Below are 12305 nucleotides of genomic sequence, written 5' to 3'. Positions count from 1 at the left end.
GAGTTTAAGCTTTTGAAAAAGTGTCTGGTAGCTACGAAATGCATTAATCGTGTGCTATGGGGATATGCCTGTAAAAGCTTTGTTTTAAATGGCTTAAATAAAAGACTGGTTTTAAAAGATCCAAGCCTCGCTGGTGCTCCGTTCAAAGGAGTTTGTTTGGAAAGGTATGATTTGCATTGTGTGAATAGGGTGGGGCTTGCAGATAAGTGGGTGGAGTTTTCGTAGTTCATGAGCTGTGTTTTGGCATTATTGGGGTGTGGTAACTGTGGGTCAGGGATGGGGTTGCCACCTTTTCTGGAGAAAAATACCGAGCTTCCTATATATTTATCTTTTTTCCCTATTAATAACATTGGGATCAACCTTCATTTTTACCGGCCAGGCCGGTAAATTACCGGCCAGGTGACAACCCTAGTCAGGGAGTATGACTGTCCGCATGAGTGGCCAGGCCCAGATTTGTGGCAAGGCCACAAAGATCCAGGAAGCAAGTTTTAGGGGCGGCATACTGCCATGCCAAAACCTAAAGAGCACCGGGACGCGTACTCCTGTATGTGTAATCCCCAGTGCTCCAGGGCATGTTTGTGCATGTGGGGGGAGTGCACACGCAATGGAGCCAAGGGCGCCCAAGCCCAAAATCCGGGCCTGTGAGTGGCATTATTTTTACATTCGGTCACCATTTTACTTGGAAAAGCCCACCATCGCAAGGAGGCCCAAGTAACAAGTATGCAAATAATTGATAACCCTCGTGAGAGGGCCCTGCTAATTTTGTAATATGGCCTCATGATAACTAATGGAAGTCTTGACTATGGTCTAGTCATTCCAACTCTATTTACAGCACAGTAAAGAGCTGGGTCCCTACTAAAAAGGGGGCACCCACCCCTATACACCCTGCTCAGTCTATACCTGCCCCAGTTACCCAAATCAAACTGGCAACCAGTAATCACAATAATAACAAAAAGGATAGCAATGTCCTCAATCACAATATAGCCCCTTCTGTCAGAACCTTCCCCTTACAAGCTGAGTCAGTAAAACAGAACCAAGGGGAAACAAACCAAAAGAAGGATAATTATGCATTAATCTCCTAATATTCCCATAATACACATAGAGGGGAAAGTAGAAAAAAACACTGAAACTATAAGGCTATTTAAAATTCCATGTGAATATCTAATCTGTGTGGTTGCAGACACGTAGACCTGATTAGAGTGATAGTTTGAGTAGTTTGGGAATGCAGTTTCAGACAAAACATTTTCCCCTATATTTACATGTATGCTGTTACAGGAAAAACAGGTTTGTGTGTGACACAAATTATGCCTAAGTCTTATGGCACTGCCTTATTCTATATTGCAATACTGCTGGGCATCTGACTATTATCAGGTTATGTAACAGGTATATACTTACTGGCTGTGAATACCGTGCCCTGTATAATTACAGGGTATATGAACAAACCAGAGCACTGCATAAGGACACAGGATATATTTGCAAAATGTTCTTATTTGCAAAAATGAAGCTTAGTTTTCCCAGTGTCAGGCTCCACAAAATATCCACGAAAGCCACACTATAGGCGCCATTTAAAATGCCCCACGCAGTATGCAAAGCAAAAAAAGGCTGCAATCAGCCCAGCCCCACGCCCCCCACTAGTGTGACTAGTTAGTTTGGGCACATTGGGAGAAACCCAATGAACCCAAAATTGACGCACATTAAAAATTATTTTGACGCCCATTGACTTCAATGCGTTTTCCGCCATTCTGCAAATTTTTCGAAACGGGACAGATTTGGCCATCACTAGTTGTGGGTTATCAGCTCCTTTTGCTGTAATATTTCAACTTTAAAGGGATACTGTCATGGGAAAAAAAAATTTTTTTCCAAAATGAATCAGTTAATAGTGCTGTTCCAGCATAATTCTGCACTGAAATCCATTTCTCAAAAGAGCAAACAGATTTTTTTATATTTAATTTTAAAATCTGACATGGGGCTAGACATTTTGTCAATTTCCCAGCTGCCCCAAGTCATGTGCCGTGTGCCTGCACTTCAGGAGAGAAATGCTTTCTGGCAGGCTGCTGTTTTTCCTTCTCAATGAACTGAATGTGTCTCAGTGGGACATGGGTTTTTACTATTGAGTGTTGTTCTTAGATCTACCAGGCAGCTGTTATCTTGTGTTAGGGAGCTGCTATCTGGTTACCTTCCCATTGTTCTTTTGTTTGGCTGCTGGGGGGGAAAAGGGAGGGGGTGATATCACTCTAACTTGCAGTACAGCAGTAAAGAGTGATTGAAGTTTATCAGAGCACAAGTCACATGACTTGGGGCAGCTGGGAAATTGACAATATGTCTAGCCCCATGTCATATTTCAAAATTGAATATAAAAAATCTGTTTGCTCTTTTGAGAAATGGATTTCAGTGCAGAATTCTGCTGGAGCAGCACTATTAACTGATTCATTTTGAAATTTTTTTTCCCCATGACAGTATCCCTTTAAGAAGACAGTATACCCCCTTGTTCAACATGAGTTCAATGAATAGCGATTACACTGAACATACTTTTTTCCTTTTGCATTTTTCTGCATTTTAATAACAGCAAATCTGTGTTTTTTGTTATTTCTAGAGCTGATTGGTTCAAACAGGGGAATTGAAGTTACTCCATGTTTGGTTCCTGCGAAGTTGATTCCCAGTGTAAAGATAATCCTCCTGCATAATGATCTCCTGCTAACAAAACAGTTAAATCAAAAGGGGAAGAAAGGGGATTGTAAACTGGTAAATCTCGCAGTTTTCCCTATTTAGCTCAAAAAATATATTTTGGTCATGATTAAAAAAATAGGCAAAAATATGTTCAGCGCAAGCCATAATAACTGAACTTGTCAAACAAGGGGGTTCACTGTTCCTTTAAAGTTCCCTTCCAATCATGTTTTTCAGTTCAGCTGGGGACAAAGCAAAGGATTTTGGTAGAAAATTGTAAAGTTGGTGGATCAGCCTTTTCTACAGAGGCGGCAAAAACATCTGGTGTGTGATGTGTCCCTGTCCTTAAAGAGGTGGTTCACCTTGAAGTTAACTTTTAGTATGCAATTGAATGAATAAGTTAATTTTTAATTGGCCTTCATTTTTTTCTTTTTTGTAGTTTTTGCATTATTTGCCTTCTACTAACACTTTTCAGTTTTCAAACAGAGGTCACTAACCCCATCTAAAAATACAAATGCTCTGTATTGTTATTGTTACTTTTTATTACTCATCTTTCTGTTCAGGCCTCTCCTATTATATTTTAGTCTCATATTCAAATTGATGCATAATTGCTATGATAATTTGGACCCTAGCAACAAGATTTCTGATATGGCAAACTGGAGAGCTGCTGAATAAAAAGCTTAATAACTAAAAAAACACAAATAATAAAAAATGAAAACCAATTGCAAATATCACTCTCTACATCATATTAAATTTAATTAAAAGGTGATCCTTTCAGCTTTAAGATGCCTTTTAGTATGTTATAGAATGCCAATTCTAAGCAACTTCTCACTTGATCTTCACTATTTATTTTTTATGGTTTGAATTAGTTGCCTTCTTCTTGTGGCTCTTCCAAGCTTTCAAATGGGGGTCACTGACCCCATCTAAAAAACAAATGGTCTGTAAGGCTACAAATGTATTGTTATTGCTACTTTTTATTACTTATCTTTCTATCCATGCCCTCTCATATGCATATTCCAATCTCTCTTATTCAAATCAGTGCATGGTTGCCGGGGAAATTGGGACCCTAGAAACCAGATTTCCAAAATGGCTAATTGCAGAGCTGCTGAATAAAAAGCTAAATACCAATTGCAAATTGTTTCAGAATATCACTCTCTACAGCATGCTAAAAGTTAAGTCAAGGGTCTGGCCACTTGAGCAGATTCAGGGAGATTAGTCACCCCAGTGACAAATCTCCTCTTCTTCAGGGCGACAATCTCCCCAGACTGCCTTCCCCCTCCCCTCACAAGGCAACTTCGGAAAACCAAGTGCCTTGTGTGTCTTCCCCCAGGTGATTTTCATTTTAGCCTGCGGAGGGCAGGGGGAAGGCAGTTCGGGGAGATTGTCGCCACGAAGAAGAGGAGATTTGTCGCTGGGGTGACTAATCTCCCCAGCAACGTAACTAGAGGGGGGCGGGCCCTGGCGCAGGACGCGCAGCAGGGCCCCCCGCCCCCCTCCATACGCCCGGAACTGGCCAGAGTCAGTGGAGCGCAAGCCGGTAGTTACGCCACTGAATCTCCCCGAATCTACTTGTGTGGCCAGACCCTAAAGGTGAACAACCTCTTTAAACTACATTATCCACCTTCTCAGGTAAGCAGCTCAGTAGGGGAGTGGTCATTGGGGGAATATACAACTATATACACACTACATACTTCTTGCTTTGTTAGGTTTGCATATCCCCGCACAATGGCACATACAGCAAACCTTAGGGCCTAGCAGTATGCTAAAACATAATAAACATCTTTATTTATTTATTGATATAACAATATATATACACACACACACAGAGATCATCCATGGATGTGATTATTGCATGTGGTTTTACTGTCATAACATTCTAGTCTGACATGTACTGCTCCATACAAGTATCAAAAACAAAAGCATACCGTGGTGTTGTCAAAACATTTGATGAACTCTCTGCATAAACCTGTCGGCACTATATAAATAATACTAATTGGTAGACACAAAATATCACGTGTTATAAACATTGACCACATAGTTTGGGAGCCTCACAAGGGCCCCGATATCAATAAAGCAAAATTTATCTAACCATTTGGCTCATTTACTCCATTTTAACAGATCTTAATACAGTGAAACCTCAATTTTAAGTATCCTGATTTGAAGTTTTACCGCATTTTACATTTTTTATTTGTGGTCCCACCAATTTATAATGCATTTCAATGGGTGCATTTCCCTGGTTTTAAAGGGGACCTGTCACCTGACAAATGTATTCCAAATCCTATTTTATCACTTTAGTCAAGCAAAATAAACTTTAATGACACTATATAAATGATGTGAATCTTGTTTCCTTCGTTCTGGGAAATTATAATTATAGCAAGCAGGCAGGCGCCATTTTGTGGACACTTATTGAGGCAAGCCTTGCATCATCTCAGAATCTTGTTTGTGCACCAGAATGGAGGACCATCATCATGCACTGGCTACACAATTAAATGGTAAAGAGAGAGGGGGAATGTGTGGAGAGCAGTGAAATCTAGTAAAGGCATAGAGGAGGGGCAGGCAATATTTGATTGACAGCTGAGAGTTTTAAATGAGTTTACAGCTATGAACGCTTTAATAAAAAAAGAATTTGGATTTCATGTTTACTTTGAAAAGGACTTTTATTATACAGCTTTTTATGTCTGGGTGACAAGTAATGTTTTTCTGGATTCTACATCAAAATTGTCTCCTGACAAAATGCTTTTTCCCTTAAAAATACTAACCAGATGTATATTTTGCCATGGTTCTGCCTGTAAATGGTCAATTCCAATTAGTCTGCCCCTTATCCAGTCCTGCACCAATCACTTATTGCTTTAGGTTATGTATTTGACTGACAGAGAGGCCTTGCTCATGCCCCCCCATAGTGTAACATTAACGCTGCAATGCTTAACCCTTGTTATTACCACAGTATAAATGTATCTCAAAGTAAAACTGACTACTGTGCTTATATACTTTCAGTACTTGAAGAAAAAGTTACTTTAACAGATTTCCCTGATTTTCTATTTTCCCGGATTTAACATCATTTTTTCCTGGTCCCCTGAAAAACGTAAAATGGGGTTCTACTGTAACACTTTTTTTCTTCTGAAATATATGAACCAACATGTTGCTCCGAGAAAACATTGATGTTCCTTGTGAGTCTGTTGCTTCTTATGTTACAATGTAATTTTCGGCAAGGTTAATTTTTACTGTTTATTTTTCCCATGGATTGACTGTTGTGTTGCCTTTAACACAAAGCAAGTATTTGCAGTTCAGCATCCAGACCTGATCTACTTATTCCCAGGGAAATCAGTAAATATCCATTTGTTTTATGGATCAACAAAAAGACCTTTTTATGAATGGAAATTGAAAAATGTTCTGATTCAGAAATAGAAGCCATGGCATTCACATTGAGTAAAAGGGTAAATCTGATATGGGATTATGTCAGATGGAGAATATTCTGTGACTAGTCATCCTCAGCAGCTGTTACGCTAGTGGCTACATTACAGACCTCTGAGTGTTTTACATAGTCTGTGTAGCACGTCATGGAGTTCTATGGGCATCTCTATGTTCATGACATAGTTTAAGAAGTGTGGGTATAGACCTAAATAGAAAATAACATCAGTTATTGCAAACAAAGTGCATGTCCAGTTAAAGGTTATATATCAGTTTATGAACTTTATCTATCTATCTATCTATCTATCAATCATCTATTTATTTATCTGCACAAGGCAGCAACCTTTAAGGGCCCTTGAAGAAAATTATAGACTGAGTTCTTTAGCTGAGTCACTTGACTTTGAAGAACTTAATAATTATAGAAGGTAGCACTGTCCAACTCATGGCCCTTCAGCTGATGTTAAAGCACAACTCCCAGCACTCCAAAACAGCTAGTAATCTTTAGGCCTATGAGCAGGGTTCAAGGCATGCAAACCTATATGCCAGCCCAACTGACAGAGAGCTTAAAGGGGTTGTTCAACTTTGAGTTAACTTATAGCAAGATGCAGAGAGTGACGTTCTGCGACAGTTTGCAATTGGTTTTCATTTTTTATTAACCGTGGTTTTTGAGTTATTTGGCTTTATATTCAGCAGCTTTCAAGTTTGCAATGTTTAGCAGTCTGGCTGCTAGGGTCCAAATTCCCCTAGTGACCATGCATTGATTTGAAAAAGAGAATGGAATATGAATAGGAGAGGCCTAAATACAAAGATGAGTAATAAAAAATATCAATAACAATACACTGGTAGATCAATTATAAATAGGCTGTAGCTCACCTTTAGTATATGTAGGTGGATACTCCTGCAAGGTGTCCTGTGTCCACACCCAAATTGATACAGTCAGTATTATAATAGAAAGCAGGACAAATCCAAGGCAGTAGCTATGACTGCAAAATGCTTTTATTGCTTTTATTGCTTTTAGTGTGGAGCATTTTTCCCCAATAAAAGCACTTTGCAGTCATAGCTACTGCCTTGGATTTGTCCTGCTTTCTATTATAATACTGACTGTATCAATACACTGGTAGCCTTACAGAACATTTGTTTTAGATTGGGTCAGTGACGCCCTCTTTGAAAACGGCAAAGAGTCAGAAGAAAATGACAAATAGTCAAGGCCGGATCTTCCTCTTTGGCGCTCCTAGGCCACCAGGTCCTAGCGTCCATCCGACTACCTTTGCGCACGCATTACACCCTCACGCAAGCGCTGCAGTGCTGGCAAGCTGTGGCTCCAGGGTGACTGTTCCAATGCAAGATATCACAAGATATCACTACCAGTACTCCTGTATGATCATTATGTGCAGCCATTTGCTGTTGCCATTTTTTTGAATTTGACACATGTAACCAGTGCATTTCATAGAAACCTGCCCGTTCAATATGATAAACTAGGGTGATGTACTGCAAATGTAATCTATTTTGGGAACAGACATATTTTCCTTTATTCATGATACATAGAATAACTAATATATCATTCTATAGAAACCAAGGGACCTTGTTCTCCAGAATTTATCTAACATTAAAGGGGTGGTTCACCTTTACGTTAACTTTTAGTAGGTTATAGAAAGTCTAAGCAACTTTTCAATTGGCCTTTCGTTATTTATTTTTTTATAGTTTTTTAATCATTTTCTTTCGTCTGCTGACTCTTTCCAGCTTTCAAATGGGGGTCACTGACCCCATCTAAAAACAAATGCTCTGTAAGGCTACAAATGTATTGTTATTGCTACTTTTAATTTCTCATCTTTCTATTCAGGTCTCTCCTATTCATATTGATGCCTGGTTGCTAGGGTAATTTGGACCCTAGCAACAGACTCCTGAAATTGCAAACTGGAGAGCTGCTGAATAAAAAGCAAAATAACTCAAAAACCGCAAATAATAAAAAATGAAAACCAATTGCAAATTGTCTCAGAATATCACTCTCTACATTATACTAACAGCTAATTTAAAGGTGAACAACCCCTTTAACTGCTCTTACAGAAGGAAAGCTATGCTACTGAATGAAGATGAAAAAGTATATTTTATATTATAAAAATAGATTTTATATTAACCTGCACTGCTACAAAGTGCATTTTTCTTTTAAACATTTCAAGTTATGAACATTTTGCCATGACACAAAACATTTGTTAAGTCTATTGTTGACTGCCATTACATATAGATACTTAACCTTTTTTAGCCTCCCCAAACAAAAAAAATCAGTAATCAGCTTGAAAAAGGAACTACAATGTTCTGAAAGCTTGCTATGATTATATTAGTTAGCCAATAAAAGTATCACCTTTGTACCACTTTTGTTATTTTTTACTTCAAACGGGTTGCCCTGTAACATTTTTACTGGCTAACACGGTACAGCAACTTTACCTCCAATTAAAATGAACATGGTAATTAGGGGGCGTGGCTACCCTACGCATTGCAATTATTTTTCTCCCTCTTTTTATTTCCAAAATGTTGGAGGTACGGCACGTGTAGTGGTAATGGGATACCAGGATAATGGGTAACTCGTCCAAGGCAGGGTTGCCAGGTTGGCGGGTTTCCAGCAAAATTGGGCTACTAATTTAAAGTCCAGGTGGGTTTCGAAAGTACAAACTAGCCAAGGTACCATACCTCCCAACATTTTGGAAGTAAAAAGAGGGACAACAAAATTTTTTCCGCACGTAGCGCAGCAATTTTTTTTGACCACACCCCTTTCTGTGGCCAAACCCCCTAATTACCATGTTTGTTTTACAAAATTTGGCAGGTTATGAAAGTTTTAAAATATTTCTCCTTATCTAAACTGTGTTTTTGTGTCTCAAAATTGTTACAAAGTATCTTATTTGCACTTGTTAGCTGTTCTGGGCTCTCTGCTAAAAGCCAATTAAGTGAGAAACTTTGTTTCTTTTTCTGGCTGTTCAGTGCAGAGAAAAGAGGGACTTTCCAGTACAAATGAGGGACTGCGGGTTGAGCTGTCAAAAGAGGGACTGTCCCTCCGAAAAAGGGACAGTTGGGAGGTATGAGGTACGGATTTGGGCTACATTCTGGGCCTTTGACTAATTTTTACTTTGGAAACCAGCCAAAGTTTTTTTCTTGCCTGCGTCTCCCAATGCATGTTGGGCAATGTAGTTTTAGTTTAACAATTTGCCGACTGCCAAGTTTAATGTAAGACTACAATACCCGGCATGCAATGGGACTGACTTGTGTAGAAGTTGGGAGTTACCAGATTTTGGCTCTGTATTCTCGCATTTTCAGGTGACTTTTCTCAATTTCAGACAATTGTGGGGCAAAAATCTGCTGGTCAGCAAAATGTCTAGAGGATGAATTGTTTTGCCAATATTTATTGAAATTGTATATGTATTTGGGCCTCATGGGGCCTCTATACCTCCTGAGCCCCCCCTCTGGTGAAGGGGGCAAATCTTTCCCATTTTGCTTCAAGGAAAAATGTGCAAATCAGTGAAAATTGAAAAAGGCGTATTTTCACATATATTCATTTATTGGTTAGACTTTTTCACTGCAAATGTGTTCTTTTGAGCTACTTTTGAAGGGCGTCGTGGGCTGTTTTTGTAGCTGACTTTGGCTGTTTTTGAAAATTAGACTTGGCAAGTAACCCTGGTCCAAGGGGACAGGATTCCGAGTAGGAGCTATACTCAGCTACTAAAATTATCATGTGACTGATTATTCCCCATTTGCTCACAATGTTGTAACTAAATCTCTTTTAGTCAGGCCAGTCCGACAACTGCTCATTTACTGGTGCAGAAATAAAGTTTGCCTCATTTCGTGCCTCTGACCGTACAGGTCACTCAATAACAAACGTCTCGCCCATGACGAATATAGCAAATTATCAGATAGTGGAACGCAGGCAGCTGGCGAATTTTGTAAAGCGATCGGCCTGCGGCAGATCACGTGACACGGCCTGGCGGTAATTGGGGCTTTCCCACAAGGCCTCATTGTAGGCGGGGCTAGATTGCCGTTTGTCACTCACAAAAAAAAAGGCCGTACAACGAGAATCACTGCCAGGCGCATGGATTCCGATGACGTAAGCGTGCTTTACATGTAAACAAACCCAGAGTGTTGTGGAAAGCGCGAGAACGTTTGTAGCGGCTGCTGCGCCATAAAGGGAGCTTTCGCATTTTGGCGCGCATTGCTGCGGGTATAAGGGCAGCTCTTTTATTTAAACAACAAACTCTCATTGGTTATGTTGGCGTTATATTGTTAGGTCGCCATTTTCACGGTACACCTGATTTGAGAAGATAAAGCAGTGGCCCAGTTTTCAGTCGATACCAAAATGCAAATAAACCAAACAGCCCCACTATTTAGAAAAAACAATAACATTGGCATAAATCAAGGTTAAAATTAAAGTAAGCTCTCCTTTGTGTGACCCATGTTGCCCAACCCATGCACTAGTCTAGTATACTTCCCTAAAATCACAACTTTTAAAAATAAAACCTTACCTTTATGCCTCACAATTCAATAAAGGGCAAGCTGTCACACCTAAATTATTTTTCTCATCAATAGAGGCTGCCTAATGCCCTCATCTCTGGTGGGGGAATCAGTTTGGTGGGGGGAGGCAGGTGACCTTTCATACCAGGCATTTCCTTTATAGGGAATATATTTTATTTTTCTATTACCTTACTATTAATAAACACAGGCAACTATTGTGGTACATGGTATCATTATGTTGGCTCTATACAAATAAAGTGGTTGCCAGATGACTTGAAAATGTAGGGCCACAGCTAATAAATGCATGTTGCAGGGCTGCTCTGATTGCATTTAAATGATATTTTTAGTCAGTACTGGCTTTTCTAGACATTTCTATAAGTTTTCAAGTAACTGGATAACCCTACAATAAAGCTGAATTTATTTTAATGGAAACTACACAAGAAGCTGTATTGTTTATATAAGATATTGAGTGCTGTTGCTCCTGCACATTTGTAAAATCAGATGCGACTACTCGCAACATCACAACACTCACACTGAAGCATATTCGAACTGTGAGACTCTCAAGCCGTTTATACTCCAAAGACTTTGGGGGGAAAATGCCAACTGTTCAGTGCTGTTGGGGTGCTCCTCATTTTTGGTGTTTCAAGTACACAGAGGCCCAATAAATAGTGAATGTCTATGGCATCTTACAACAGCTCCTCTGCCATTTGCCAGAATCTACAGAGCCCCCTAGACCCTTAAAAAAATTACACTACAAACTGAGGTGAAGCTGTTGCTGTAGCATTTCATTATCTTATGTAAATAGCGACACAATGAAAAAAAAAAAAAAAAGGCCCCATACCAAAATTATCCACATTATGTAACTATGTAACTAGTTTGATACAAATATAGATATTCAGATATCCACAAGCATCCTCATCATAAGTTAATTTCTGTTTGGCTGGGGCACTTAATGAACTAATCTGCACCCCAACAGATAGGGTCGGACTGGGCCGACGGGATACCGTGAAAAAACCCGGTGGGCCCTGATGGCCCGGATCCGCACCCTGCGCCTCTTTTCTCTTCCTGAGTCGGTCGTGGCAAAAAACACTGTGCTCATGCACACACGCAGGCCCGGACTGCCAATCTGTGGGTTCTGGCAAATGCCACAGGGGCTGCTATAAGGTGCCATAGAAATTCAGTATTTGGTGGGGGCTGTTTGGGCCTCTGTGTTCCTGAAATGCCAGGGCCTATTTTAATTCTCAGTCCAGCCCTGCACACACGCACGGTGGGGATGGGGCATGCGGCAAAAACAATGTGCTTGTGCGCACACGCACGCCGGGGGGGGGGGGGGGGGCTGAGGAAGCACCTCCCAGTCCAACTCTGCCAACAGAAACATATTTGCTACATATGGCATATATATAGAATATTCATATTCCAGTCTCTTATACTAATCAATGCATGGTTGCTAGGGTAATTTCAGACCCTAGCAACCCAATTGCTGAAACTGGAGAGCTGCTGAATCCACAGCTAAAAAAAACACTAATGATAAAAAAAAAAAAACAATTGCAAATTGTCTCAGAATATCACTCTCTACATCGTACTAAGTGTGAATGTAAAGGTGACAGTCCCTAGACTCGGTATCGTATAATGGGAAGGACGTGTAGGGATGACAGTTGGCGGCTAATGCCCCTGACTCACGGGCTGTGTGTGTGAGACCAGACTGTCATTGAGATATTTGCTGCTGGTGATGACAGGGG

The sequence above is a fragment of the Xenopus laevis genome, chromosome 6L (assembly GCF_017654675.1).
Source record: "Xenopus laevis strain J_2021 chromosome 6L, Xenopus_laevis_v10.1, whole genome shotgun sequence".
Taxonomy (NCBI): Eukaryota; Metazoa; Chordata; class Amphibia; order Anura; family Pipidae; genus Xenopus; species Xenopus laevis.
This window is presented reverse-complemented; position numbering follows the sequence as displayed.